Source organism: Cyprinodon variegatus, unplaced genomic scaffold (assembly GCF_000732505.1).
Source record: "Cyprinodon variegatus isolate N-32 unplaced genomic scaffold, C_variegatus-1.0 Scaffold377, whole genome shotgun sequence".
NCBI classification, from domain to species: domain Eukaryota; kingdom Metazoa; phylum Chordata; class Actinopteri; order Cyprinodontiformes; family Cyprinodontidae; genus Cyprinodon; species Cyprinodon variegatus.
The window spans coordinates 633,991-649,094 of record NW_015150830.1 but is presented as its reverse complement, the minus strand read 5'-3'; the positions used below and the strand labels follow the sequence as shown (position 1 = coordinate 649,094).

The 15,104-nt window shown below is 38.4% G+C and overlaps 1 long non-coding RNA gene across 1 annotated transcript; it reads right to left on the bottom strand.

Annotated features, from left to right (window-relative positions):
* Positions 1 to 4,271: 4,271 nt before the first annotated feature.
* Positions 4,272 to 11,109, bottom strand: LOC107092348. Its single transcript, XR_001481574.1, has 3 exons — positions 11,099 to 11,109; positions 6,365 to 6,366; positions 4,272 to 4,948 (listed from the first exon to the last, which is right to left on the bottom strand). It is a non-coding gene; the product is annotated as an uncharacterized LOC107092348 (long non-coding RNA).
* Positions 11,110 to 15,104: the final 3,995 nt, after the last annotated feature.

Below are 15,104 nucleotides of genomic sequence, written 5' to 3'. Positions count from 1 at the left end.
GCATGGTGGCAGTCTGAGCGGAAAAGCTGGGAGGTTATAATCAATGCAGAATTGTTCAGGTTTGTAAATGAACACACCTTTAGGTTTGAAGTCGTTGGGAAATCATATTTAAATGTCAAATCATTCTGGCTTAAACATGTATATGAATGTCCTCTTTATCAGACTATATGGTCCCAAAATGTAGAAAATTTCTATGTAAAAATAAAAGAATCCTGTCTTAAAATCTGTGTTTCTTTTTCATTATCTTCTGCAGGCCAGTTAGTTGTACGTCAGCTTGTACGTCTAAATTCGGCCAATCATATATCAATGGTCATCTGTCAATCAAAATGTTTTAGTTCAAAGCATCTTGATTAATATGTCGTGTTAGGATAATTATCATTGAAGATGTGTGAGTTTATTACACCCTGGTATGGGCTGCCTGTTGAGTGTCAAAACTGATGTTTTAATCTAATAAAGACAGTTCCTCTGTCCAGATATACAGTTATAATCTTCATTTTGTATGTGCAAAAGATTTGGAAATGGAATGAGAGCGGTGTCCTTCAGCTAAGAACAAGGTGTAATATTTTGAATGTCGTGCACCACTCGGGAGAATTCAGAAATGCAACAGTTGGAACGGCCGTTTCCCTACGGCTTTAAGCAAATCAGCTTCTTGATGGTTTGTCATAATCCCTGAGATAAACTCAGAGGCTAACATTTGTTTTTACAAAACAGACAAAATATAAAATTTTTATAGAACTAAACTGTGTTTTTCTTACCTGACGAACAGTTAGAAGATCAAAATCTCAAAGTAATATTTAGAGAATGACGTTTATATTTAGTTCTTTGAAAATCTGAAAAGCCATTCATATCCTACCAAAAAAGCAGGCATATAAATCATTGGTGTTATGATACTGAATAACAAAGCAACAGGCCGAAGGAAAACCAACACAGCGGCGTCCGAGCTTCACTGCAGAGAATCTAATGAAAACACTGAGGGCGGACATGCACACATCTACGCATTCAAACACATCACATTCAGCGCTACTTGTACGCATTATTTTAATGTCATCTGCATCCAGTGAAGGCCATTTGCACCTCACCAATAATATGCTTCCAGCAATACAAATAGCACTCTTTGGAATTCAATTATGTTTCTTCTTTTTAGCTTTTTTTCTCCCCCCTGTCCCATTTTTTATTCAGGCATTCTGAAAAGGCCTATCTCCTCCCTCAGCCAGCTATGATTGAGCAAAGATGGAAAAATTGCATTCTTGCCTCCTATTATAGTATTAGAATCTGCTCTGGCTACAGTGCATACCGCCTCATTACCTTGGTAAAAAAATCCACCTTAACCTCCATTACAACCCGGCCATGTAATTAATGCCTTTTTAAGCTACTGAACCAAAAGCAATTAGGTTATAAAAGAGAGCTTGTTCAATACAATGAATACATTACATTATTAGTTGCATCTTTAAGGAGGGGATGATGACCATATGTAAGAGATTTTGAGATTAAGATACTAGTATTTCCAAATTCTTTAAATTGTCACTTCTTTTCTGATAAAAAAAAAATCACAAATCCAGCGTTTTTAGACTGTATAACGTAAGTTCTCTTTGGTTTCACTTCATCTATGTGCTTTGCTCTGTTTAAATACAAATGTGTTGTAAAAGTCTCTGCTGACTAGATAATTTACCACTGAAATGAAAATTTTTGCATTTAGAATGGCATAATCAGATATTTTGCACTTGAAATAAGAAGAGCTGTTTTATTTTTTATTTCAAGTATATATCATTGTATTACAAAACTGTATTATTATTATTATTATTATTATTATTATTATTATTATTATTATTATTATTGTATAATAATCGTATTACAAATTGTCTTGCTTAGTTGTCTAAAACAAGGGGAAATTTAGAACACAATTTAAAAAGGATGCAATTCATTTACAAAACTTTGGAAAAATAAAATCTATATAAAAAGAAAGCTTAAAAAAATATATATAATATAAAAATCTAAAAAAATAATATAAAACAGAAAACTTTGAAAACATTTTATGATTAAAAGTTATTAAAATTGTCATTTGTTTTTTACTTTTTTTTACATCTCCGTTTGCTTGCTAATGGAACAAACCCCCCCACCCCCCCATAACTAATTTACACAAACATGAATATTTCTGCATCGTCCTGTACATTACATTCATGCTGCTCCTACATTGACAAAGGAACCAAACATATATATTTTCTCTGGTTTAAAGCAACTTGCAGCGATAGAACTGTCCAAACAGCACATTGGAGTTCTACAAAAACGTAAGTATAGTTAGGTTTTTTCTCCTTGAAATGAGTGTATTTTCCCTTTATTTGCACAGATGAGTAATAAAATGTTCTATGTAATAAGATAACTTACAACCTGATTATCTTAATTCAACAAAATAGTCTCTGGTTATTTTACTTAAACCGCAAATTTCTCCATCCATTGAAAATTTCTTATCTATATTCTTATTAGCACATTTTCAGGACAATTTTAGTTATTTTTAGATCAGTTCAGCAGTGTTTATACCTTTTCCATTATAATTATAGTTGTACAACATAAGGAACAACAGGAGTATGTACTTAGTTACAGGGCTGGACTTAATGTCTGTTTCTGTCATTGAAACTTTAGATGAGCTTTACAATCTGACTACCTTTTTAGTTTTGAGCCAGACTCGCACAAGAACGTGGAGGAAAAAGGGAAAAGACACTTCAGCTACGTGTCATCCATGGTGAGATTGTCCTTTTTTATTAAGTTAGACAGTTCAGTTTAACATCTACAGTATTCTATAAAAAATATTTGTTGATGTTAAATATATATTTATAATGATAATTCCTAAAAACACCAACATTATCTCAGGCTTTTTTTTTATTTTTATAAAAAAGTTGTTTCCTCCAATTTTCTAAGACCACCCCAGTCCTTACTGGCGGGCCCTTAGTGGGCCCCAGCCCCAACTTTGCAAACCACTAAGCAAGCCACACCAATTCATTTAAAAAAAAATGATGAGTCAAACCAACTATGTTTGTATGATGAGTTTAATTTCACAATCTACAATCAGACCTTAGAACTGCCTGAAGTCCTCAATTCCTCTCAGACTAAACATGTCTGACACCATTAAATAGGCTTAAACCTCTCAAAATAAACACATGATCCCAAGTACACAGCTTTTTAAACCGATCTGTGTGGAAAAGGTTGGCGGGCCATTTCTGTGGATCTGAGGCTCCAGTGAACCACACTGGCATATGTTTGGAGGACAACTATAGAGGAAACATACAACAATGGCGAACATTATAAAGAATGGTGAAGCTGGTCTTATTAGCAGGGGACAGAATCAGTCCAGGCTGCACGGTGGGTCAGAAAATCAGATTTCAGCATGCAGTCTAAGGCTATGTTCAAGTGACCCAAATCCGATTTTTTTGGCCCAAATGTGACCTTTATCTGATCTTTTCATGGCTGTCTGAACAACACAGACCCGATTTTTTCCGATGTCACCCAGGCCACTTGGCTATGTGGTCCTGAATCCGATACGACAACGATCTTTACAAATGCGACCTGCGTCTGAACGACCAGCTAGCATTCATCCGAACTGAAAGCCATTAAAGGCACACTATGCATTTTTCAGTTAATTAATGTGTTCCATAACGTTTTGGATGATTAAATGAGTCATTTCAGGTTGAACAAAGGTATTCTTGGCCGCCCTGGTGGTCTGTAGGGGAAATACCGCACTTGCAATTGCAGGAGCCCTTGGCCCGCACCCACAGGCTCAGAAGTCTCGCGAGAGTCGGTCTTGCTTTACGGCGAGAACTGCTACACCCCCCAGTTAAAAGCATGCTCGTTGCTAGCACAGTGGCGATCTTTGTGCAGTTATAATGGCGGAACCAGCGTGAAAACAGCGAAAGCCCATGTCGGAGCAGGCAAGAAAGAGGAAAAGGGCTCCGGACAGAGAGAGGAGTCGTACACGGGTGAACATCGGGCAAGCTTTTTCCGAATGGCGAGAGCTAAAATAAAAAGAAGGGTGTAAGGCTGACGCGGACCTCGCGTTTCTGCTGATGCGATTGTAAGTAACATTGGAATGGTTTCTCTCTCTCTGTGTGCATGTTCATACTTTCACTGTGTTAGTCATTCGTTGCGTTCGCCTGCTCAAAACAACCGCGCCTGGCTTGACAGAGAAACCAGGAGAACAGCTGTGCATATTTACAACAGTGCACTTTTACTTTCGCCCTCTGGGGGGAGCCTCGCTGGAAAATCAACACCGGTTGCATAAGCCCCATTTACACTACCCTTGAAAAACCGATCCAGGCCGAGACCGGTCCGAGCTTGGATCGGTAACCAGGCCAAGCTCAGTTTTGACGACCGTTCACACGTCACACTTATCTCGGTTATCTCGACTCCTTGACTCCTCGCCTCCTAGTGACGATGTGAGGTATTACTGCTAGGATTGAAGGAGGGACTCAAGCAGCTGGTGGCGGTAATGCACCAAACGCTGTTTGTCAACCGCCGTAAAACCCAAGAAGAAGAAGACGAAGGAGGAGGGAATCAAGCAAATCAAAATGGCGGCGCCCGTCACATTCAGAAAGTTATGCTTGATTATTATTGCTGTACTTCCGTGTTTGCGGTGGGTCAGGCGAAGACGGCAACCTTGCGCGGATGTACTTGAGAAAGTCGGCTTTTGGGAAGCCGACTTTCTGGAATGGAGTGTGAATCGGCATGTTCAGCCAGTCGGCGATGACGCGTTCTGCTCATGCGCTCTTGTTATCAGAGAACCGAGCCAGGATAAAACCGAGCCGAACCCACCTCGGGAACTGGTCTGCAGTTAGCGCGGTCCGGTTATGTCTATCTCGGTTCAGTTCAGGTTGTTTCCGTTCACACACGACAAGTTATCTCAGTTACTGAGCTCGGACCGGTCTCGGCTCAGTTTTTTAAAGGTAGTGTAAACGGGGTACTTGTGTACCTTTAATACCTGACAGTGGTCACTATTCTTGGTCTTTCTATGAAGAAGCGGCAAGAAAAAAAAAAACACCATGGCAGACGATGATGAGCAGTATTTATGTTTAACCATTTTGAAAAGATTGTGTTTTTATGGTTGGGAAAGATCGATAGATGCGCTCCAGCACCACCATCCATGTTTACTTCCATAAACACAGAGCACGCTGGCCCGTGATGTCATTGCGTCCTCTACTGCCCATGCGGGACGCTTGCGTTGTATGACTGCAGTTCACACAGGAGATCACATACAAGTTGCACATATTTGGAAATGTGAACGGCAACGCAAAAAAAATCGGATTTCACAAAAAATATCTCAATTGAGCATCAAGGCCTGCAGTGTGAACGTAGCCTAAGACCAGACTAATTCATGGGCAAAGGTAGAAGTAGGACAATGGCCTCCCCTGGCCAATAAGTGTTGACCTCAGCCAGATGATTTGTTTTTCCCTTTGGAATAAACTGTAAAACCTCCAGAACAAGCGATTCACCTCTAAAACAGAGCGATGCAGCAGAGAAACCATGGTGGAATGTGAGCTAACTTAAATTTTGAGCTGTTATAAAACTTTCAGGATTTCCAGGGACAGAGCCCCGCTGTACAACCGCTCAGACCGCCGGTGTATGGGGTTCTGACAGAAATAAAATTTGAAGGCAGGATCGTATCCTGGAAGAACTGACTGCAGAGATTAAATTTTCAGGTGGACTTTCTCAATTAAAACACATTAAAACGTCTTTTACCTGCTTATTACATTAAAAATATCAAAGCCACTCTCTGTCATTGAACAGCAGAAGCATCAGAAGCATCTGGACACACTTTACTGGATGTCTGACCTTTATGTGGAAGTTTGCTGCTTCCAGTACTTGCGGTCTGAATGTAGCATAAGTATATTATGAATACTGAAACCCAAAAACTGTGATAATTTACATTTTCACATAAAAATTGTCAATTCAGATAGGAAATAAACCAAATTTGTATTTTTTTAAAGAACTTGGTTCTGTGCTTTATAGCAAAGAACAGTAGTTTGAGTCTCATCAAGTAGTGTTCTATACAATACGTGACAATGAACCACTGCTCAACCCATTCAATGTGTATATTGTGAAGAACAATAAACAGTGTTGACAAAACACATGTGTAAATATGTGTAGATTTATTAGCGAGGGATTCATGAAAATCTGTTCTGTCTTTATTGACTTCATTGAACATTTTTGATGGTTCAAAAGCCAGAACTAAGGCTTTCAAGTGGCCTAATCAAAGTCCTGATGCAATGGCAGGACCTGAAACAGGTTGTCCTACATGTTACTGAATTAAAATTATTCTGTAAAAAGTGGGGCAGAATGTTAAAGGTATATAGGATGATCTTTTATTTCCGGGTGGAACATCTAAACCAGGCATCCCCAAACTCGGTCCTCGAGGCCCGCTGTCCTGCAGGTTTTAGAGGTTTCCTTGCTCCAGCACAGCTTTAATTAAAAGCTGATTTACAGGCTTTTGGTCTACTGCAATCATTATAACCAGCTGTGCTGAAGCAGAGAAGCCTCTAAAACCTGCAGGACAGGGGGCCTTGAGGACCGAGTTTGGGGATGCCTGATCTAAACAACAGGTCCTCCTAATTGTCAATCATTCTGGTGATACGTAGGCCCGTCTTACGTTCTCGTCCTGTTAGCTATCTTTTTCTGCGCATGCACACTTTCAGCTGCATAAGTGTGGTGACCTACGGTCTCAGACAGTCATTGAAAATCACCTTTTTCATGGCAGAGGGTCGTAAGAGAAAAAAAGTGTCTAGTAAGACTATTGAGAAGAAAAGAAAGGCAGATAGAAGCAGATATATCCCAGGATGCTTTGCGTGGAGGGCTTTTCTCGCAAAGCATTATGGGATTTCTGTCACAATGACCCGCAGCCAATAGGCTGCCGCTACCCGACAGCGGTGACTAATAACAAACATGACGCAGGCACGGCGCAGTGGAGTAGGAGTTATGTGACCAATGGAGCAAAAAGCTGTGATCATTTGTTTGAACGGTCAGTTAACCGAGTTCGCTATGAAGTCCCCTATTTGGGTCCCCACTGTCTCTGGACACAGTAAGCTTGCATGAACAATGAGAACAACAACTTTTAAACAGGGCGTGCACGAGGAGAAATGGGCTTGTGCACGCTCTTGCACACGCATGCAGGTGGAGAGGGTGGGTCTTTTAAAAAACCCTACATAATACCTTTAAAAGTGACTGTTTTTTAGGGTTTTAGAAATAATCTTAAATTTTACATACTTATGATTGTTTGGATAACTTTACAACCAAATAAAAAATGATCTTGATTTTAAAATTGCTTTCCACTATAAAAAATGTCTGATTTTTTTAATCAGTTTGATGATCTTTGACATTTTAATGTGAGTGAAGGGATTTTTGCCGGCAGCAGTTTTTCATTCTTTGCTTGTTTGTTTCCTTGTACGTTAAGCAGAAGAGAACTAAATAGAGCCAGCCTGTTCCTTCAGAACAGTATGCACTCAACAGATAAGGCTTCATATAATCTCTGTTTGTTGCAGACTTTATCTCATGTTTCTGAAGACGTACACAAAGTTAAAACATGTGGTCTACATTCTAATGCCTGGAGGGGTCAAGCTGAGCGGTCAACCTACACATTACTCTATGTCCAAGCAGGACAGGTTAGAACACACAAGATTAATGCTGCTGCTCATCCTAAAGGTGATCTGAGGATATTAATGTCGAACTTTATCTGAACCTGCATAAGGGTCCAGCCGCCTGCTTCTGTTTGCATGCGGACCAGTTTCCTGCAAACAGTTAAGCATTTTTTACCGGCTGCTGTTTAACAATCTGTGTGGGACACTTTGTGCTAACTACAACTACATGAGAAAAAGATCAGCAAAAGCAACTCATTGATATTTCTGTTGTAGTTTTGTAGCTCCAGACTGTAATCGAACGTCTGAGTATAATTAGTCAGGCTTGTGGGGAAAAAATCTGTTTTGGCTGATTGATCCAGCCAAATGTTTTGCTGTTGCTCATTATTCACCAGCTTGCAGGCTGCAAACCACTGCCTGACAATAACTCCAGCTAAAGCTCCATGAATTGATTAAAACCTGTTGAAAACAGTGAAACAAGATGTCAAGAATATAATTGCCCTAGCTGGATGACAAAAAATAAATTCAACTGACATTTTTGTTATGGTCAATTCGTCTAGCTTCACTTGTAAGTCGATCTTTTTCTTGGAAAATGGAGGCATATCTTGATCTTAAAAAGCTCTTCCTGAACTGTGAAAGCAAAATAATTTATATGCACTCTTTGACGATCTGCTTTGCGGGTACATACATGTTTGCACCTGTTTTAAGAAAAACCACCTGAAGATCAGGCCCTTTATGTTGATTTGAAATTATTTCATCAAAACCTTCATTAAAGTAGCTGGTTTCTATTACGTATATTTATTTAGAATTTATTTAATCTATGAATTTAGAAGCTGCAGTTGTGTAGCCTCGTGAGACCATCCTGATCTCGCGAACTTTCAAGATTTCACTCGCTAATCAGTCTGGAGACTCTCTGTTGAAGAAAATTTGGAGCCGTTCACCAAACGAACATCCAATCAGCGTTGGCTTTGAGGCGGGTTGAGGTGTGACGCAACGAGAAGCGCAACAGTTCAGTCTAAAGAACATGGCGGCTTCAGCCGATGAAACTAGCGTTAGCGTGGCTATCGAGCAAGTTTTATTGGAATTACAGAGTATTTCTTCACTGAAAGAAGAGCAAAACACTGCTCTGGAGGCTTTTCTCAGAGGAAAAGATGTTTTTGCTCTTCTCACGACTGGTTTCAGCAAGAGTTTGATCTATCAATTGGCTCCTCTTCGTCGTCGCTCTGTTAGTACGTCATATGCTTCGTTGATCTGATTGGTTTATTTGGCCCGTCTATCACCAACATAGGCCAATCAGCTAACCAGTATTTTCGCCCCTTCCCAAAATTACTTAAACCGAAGGTTTCCAGATGGATATACAGAGCAAATCCATCTGGTGGAGTCAGGTTAGAAGCACCTTAGAACTAAGCTAAGTTCTCTGTACTTAATATGGCGTTCATGAGGTAGAATGCTTTGTGACATTACACTTCTGAAACCCATCTACTGGTCTACATGGATGTTAGTGGTGACGTTTTATTGGTCAATTAATGTGTTAGGATAGAGCATTTGTATTTGGCTTGAGAAGAGAATGTAATCCATAAAATACAATTGCAATTTGAAAAATCAGCAATATAGAAATTTGATGATAGTAAAAATAATAAAATCTGTAAAAATATTTGGAAGAATAATGTTTGAAGAAAATAAATGTGAAAAAAATAGAAAAGAAATTATTGGAAAAATGCATTTATCAGAGAAAACAGCTTAGTTTTTCTGAAAGGCTTTTTATTTTCATTGTAAAGTTTGATAAAGTTTCATCTCTGGATTGCATTTTTTTAATTAACAATAATGCAAAAATATTTGGTCCATACTTCAACCAATTAAATTGTTCTATTCCTGATTTTTATATCATTAAGTCTATCACCAACATAGGCCAATCAGCTAACCAGTATTTTCGCCCCTTCCCAAAATTACTTAAACCGAAGGTTTCCAGATGGATATACAGAGCAAATCCATCTGGTGGAGTCAGGTTAGCAGTTGTGAGCTGTGACTAGAAAATACATTACTGTGAATAAATCTGTAAACTCTTAGTGGATTTCCCCTTTAGAATTAGTTAGAGTCTGCTCCGTAATTTTTCAAATATCAGGGATAATTATCTTTTTAAAGCAAAAGAGGTTTACCATAATGGTTTTAAATAATTTGACCAATTAACTTAATTAAGGCACGTTCAAGTTTTGAATTTAATTTTAAAATTCCCATGAAGTGCATCAGAAATGAGAAGCATTCTCTCCAAAAATGTCAAGTCTGTATTTAAAATGCATCCCATGACTTTTAAAAAACTCATTCTATTTTCAATGCCTTTTTTTTCCCGTTTAGAATTCATTATTTGCCATGAAATGTGAAAAGTCTTCTTCATTACATAGTGTGAAATCCCCCCCCTTCCTGCTTCTGCTCCTCTGAAGTCCAGCTAACCATATTAATCCCACAAGTGCAGACTCTGTGGCATCCCCCTCCCCTCCCTGGTAGATCCGCAGCCCTGCTGTCTAAATAATTGCCTCATTAGTTTGTGGCACACAGGTATGCCATAAATGCAAACTTTAGACAAGTGTGTATGCAAATCAAATTGCTTGTTGAACACTCTTTATTCATGTGATCAAAACTCAGCTGAATTATAGCTGAGACCTGAGCCCTGAAATGGAAATTTAAGGATAACTAATGCATTTTCAACGAGGTGAGCTGTGTGTAGGTAGTGGCTTGGTACAGATGATGTGCAAATAGCTGACAGCTTTCAGCTCTGGTGTCATTATATTTTATTTTTTATTTCTTTTTCATTAAAAAATGATTTATATCATATATAAACAAATTTCAAAACATGCCTGAGGCAAAAACAGCACCTTGTTGAAAAGAGCCTTCAAGAAGAAGAAGGTTGGCTCGGTACTTTCATGGAGAGCTGAGGCAGGAAGATTTATTCACCATAAGCAGAACAGCATTAAATTCGTGGGACAAATGGATATTTAGTCTTTACAAAGGTAGTTTTAGATTTATTTTCCAAAGGACAGATGCATAAAGCTGCATTCACACTGACTTAGTTGCGGTGAGTGAAATTATTTGGTTAATATGTCATCCATATTTAAAGGTTTGTTCAGGAGGGATTTTGCGGTTGGTGATGTGAAGGATACGTTTCCAACAATTCGAACGGCGCAAACTTGGCAATTAGAGTTAAGTGGTATGGTGAGAATCTTTTATTGTAATTTTGAATACAGAGAGTGTATACAAAATCTAATTTTGTTTAGTACAGCTTTTCAGACAGTAAATGAACATTTCCATTCCAGAAATTTCAGCAGTGATCAAATGTAAACAAGACGGGAGAAAAAATATGATACAAAAAGATGCATTGATATGGAAGTTCAGAGCATTAATATGTATGGTGCAAATATGTAGTACTTTTGGTTTGCTGTTATCAGTGAGATGCAGACTCTGTGACATGATTCAGAGACTTTTTTTTTAACAGTTCAGCTGTCTGATGGCGCTGGGGAAGGATCAAATGCTGCGAAGCCTCTTTTCAGGGAGGAGCAGAGAGAACAGTCCATGGTGGGGGTGTGAGGGGTCACTGATGATATTATGGGATATGCAGCGCTGGGATTAAATTTCTTTTATGGAAGGAAGAGGAGCCCCCATGATCTTCTCTGCAGTTCTCACTACTCTTCTCACTTTCTTCCAGTCTGAGACGCTGCAGCCTCCACATCACACAGTGAGACAGCTGGTCAGAACGCTCTCCATGGTGCTTCTGTAGAACGTAGTGAGGATAGGTGGGGGCAGGTGGGCTCTCTTCATCCCTCCCCAGGAAGTACAAGCGCTTTCGTGCCCTTTTTACCAGTGAGATGGTGTTTACAGCCTGAGTGAGGATGTCTGTGATATGCACCCCCAGGAATTTCGTGATGTTGACCACCTCTACAGCTGAGCTGTTGATGACCTGTGGAGCGTGGTTAGGCCGGTTCTTCCTGAAGTCCCTATAGTGCCACTTCACAACACATGTCATCTTAAGGCACTTTACAGAGACATTTCAACCAGATCATCAAGTTTTCTATCTAAAGAAAACCAGCTAATTGCATCATCTCATTTACCACAGGGGCGACAGTGGTGTTGCTTGACAACACACTGATAGTAGACATGTTGCATTTTGCTACAAACACCAAAATTAGATAGAATATCAGAGTGAGATTAGAGGCAAAAACAAGTGGATTAGAAAATTGTAAAACATAAGACAATTGATGATTTAAACATGCATGCATGCTTTACAGTTGTTGCTTTATTTAGCAATGACATCTGTGTTTGAAGAATATTTGAAAACAAACACTGTATTTTTAACAACACCAGAACAACAAAAGGAATAAGATTACAAATATGGAGAGTTACCCATATATAAAACAGCTGCACAGCAAAAGTAGGGCATAGACTTTGGTTGTGTTTACAAGGAGAGTGACTGAATCATTAACTGAGGAAGGCAAATAATGTGTTGATCTCCACAAATCACAGAAAAATTCAGGTTAATATATTCCATAGGATATATTACATAATATATTACATAAAGTAGACAGTAAAATCCCAGATCCCAGAGATGTAAGGCGACTGATGTCATCTCTTCCTCTGGATAGACCCAATTATACTGTAGAAGAATTTTGGTAAACCGACATTTCCCAAAATATAGATTCTAGGACACACAACATCCTTTATGCAAACTATTATAGGGAATACTTTGTCACGCTCACCAGCAGTGCAGGTAGAAATGACCAAAAGTCCCCATCAGCAAGAAAACGGACTGAAGAACTGTTTTCTTCCTGCCATCTTGAAAAGTGACAGGGGAAATTGTTGACATTTAGTTTCTCTTTTTGTTGTTTTGCTTTAGTAAGTTAATTAGTTTTTCTTTTCTCATCTTTATTCTGATGTTTAAATCATCCTGCTATGCTGCATTTAAACAGTCAGATGTTGATCAGTGTCCCTGCTAGAAACATGTTCTTTTCTTCTGTATCTTTACAATAAGAATGTGGATGCTTGATATGAGATCTGTACATAAAATATAGATTTAAAAGCCTTTTTTAAAACATAAAACCCAAAATAAATTTGAGCTTAAAAGAGACTTTAAATTATAAGAAGAGAAAAATACAAATCCTTAAACACTTTAGACTTAAACACTCAAAAAAGTTGGATCTTTTTAAGTTACTTTTATACCAAGCCCAGCAAAAACCAGATGTTGAGGACAAAAGAGAAATCTGTTCTAAGAACTATCCTTAAATTATAAAATCTGTTCTTAGTTTAATAATTCCTTGATCATGATTGTGTCATGTTGGTTTGTAGTTGTTTTTTTTGTTTTCCAAATTTATACGTCTTTAAATTATGCTGTTTGTAGATTTTTAGCTGTTTGTTTGGGCAGAATTGATCATGGAAGAAATAATTTTACTAGATTTTTATAACTAAATGAATCCAGGATATGAACTTTCTGGTTTTTAACAGGTTGTGTTTCATTAACTAATAGGCCTCGATCTGGCCTGTTGCACATCCCAAATAACACTTGCATAAATTAACTAAACCACTGCAGAAAGTAGAGTCTCAAACTGGAGAAATTCCCCTCTGCATTTAACCCATCCCTTTGGGGAGCTATGAGCTGCCACTGTGCGGCGCCTGGGGAGCAGTATGGGGTTAAGGATCTTGCCCATGAACCGTGAGTGGAGGATGTGGATTCTCACTGCTTTAACCACTCGGTCTTTACTCCCCAAGTAGTAGCCAATGTTGCAGATATTAGCTGGCGTAATCAACAGTGTTGAGTATTAAAAGAATATGTTTGACAGCCTTTCTAAGAGACCAAAAAAAAGATGTCCTCTTGCATACGTTGACGCAAATGGAAGCCGTTTTAATTCATTCCCACTGGCTCCATGGCAATGCCGCCATACCTATGCAAAATGCATTCATTTTAAAAACAAGATGATCCAAGAAAATAAATTATACACAGAAGGGTAAAGAAGATCAGTTAAGATTCAGCAAAGGGCTTTCAGGATCATGAGACGAAACCCTTATGCATGTAAAAGCAATGTTAGAGACAATTCTGTCTTGTGAGCAACATATTTACCACCGCTAACCTTTTGTTAGCATTAACAAACACCTAGAACCCTACGGACCCACCGGCGGGTCCAGCTGCTACGTGACCTCGTAATTTTACCAAACCCCTAGTATTGATGTAAAAAACATATTTGGCACAGTTTGGTGACATTTATGGATAAATGTGCCAAAATGGCCTCTCCGCCTAAGAAATTTCTCACTAATACCATTCTAAAATAAATATGATTCATCTGATTGAGTCCAAATTTGGTATATTTTTACACATTTAGATTTGAAAGTCTGTACTACTTTTTTGTGCTATAAATAATATTTTGGTAGTGTTTTGCAATGTTTATTTCAAAGAAAATTTTGGCGAGGTTCAAAAAATGCAAAATATTTTGTATTTTGTCCCTAATATTTCAGGCAGGGTCAAAGCTACAATGGTGCTGACACCAGAAAACCATTCTATGACATCTAACCTTTACAGACGTACCAAAAGTTTCTTCTTAAATCTAATAGCTTTGAGGCTATAAGTTATTTACTTTTGTGTGTTTTTGTCAGGCAGAAATTTATTTATACCCCCTTAGGGTGTAAGAGGTTAACTTACCTGTCTGGAAGGAAAGCAGCAACCCCTGTGTGGCTTCTGCCCCTTTGCATCTCTTAACCGCCACCAGTGCTGAAAAGCTTGCTAAACTCTTTGCAAAGTAAAGCATTTTTCTGTTATTACTTTGATCAATTCTGCATCTGATGTGTTTAAGAAAAAGTACGAGCTGTGATTTGACATAAGACACAAAAACAAGTTCAAATTGCTCCCATCTGCTTGACATAATAGGCTGCTCTCCATTTACAAGTATTAAGTGTAGAGAAAAGGCAAGCAGTTGTCGAAGCTGCTTGACTGTTTTGTGTCTGTGTTGCTGCATAATCATTCCCTTGTGTCAGGAAAACAGATTTTTGTGTCCTTGTTCTATTTCCAGAACTGTGGTAATATTGTTTCCCTCATACCTTTTTCATGCTTCTAACCTGCACATAAGTTCTACCCTTGAGGTGTCACCACTTGGTAATTTATTGCCAAAGATGCTGTGTTCATTCGATGCATTTGTATGACACCAGGTTGTTTTCATTTGTTATCTTGACTACTTCAACTAGAGCCAAGTTTCCCCATCTGGGAAAATGGAATGACTCAAATTAAATGAAAAGCAAATGGTAACTGATTGATTTGCCTCTATTTATATGCTTGTTTAATCAGCACAATCTGTGAATGCATTCATGAACTCCTTTAATATTTCTCTTCATTAGATTTTGTTAAATTGTATCCCTCCCCATCCTTTCTAAAAGTAGGGTCTTATTGTACATGAATATAGCAATTAATCTCAACTTTTAATGATCAGATCTATTAAAATGTTGATGCTAGATACAATTATC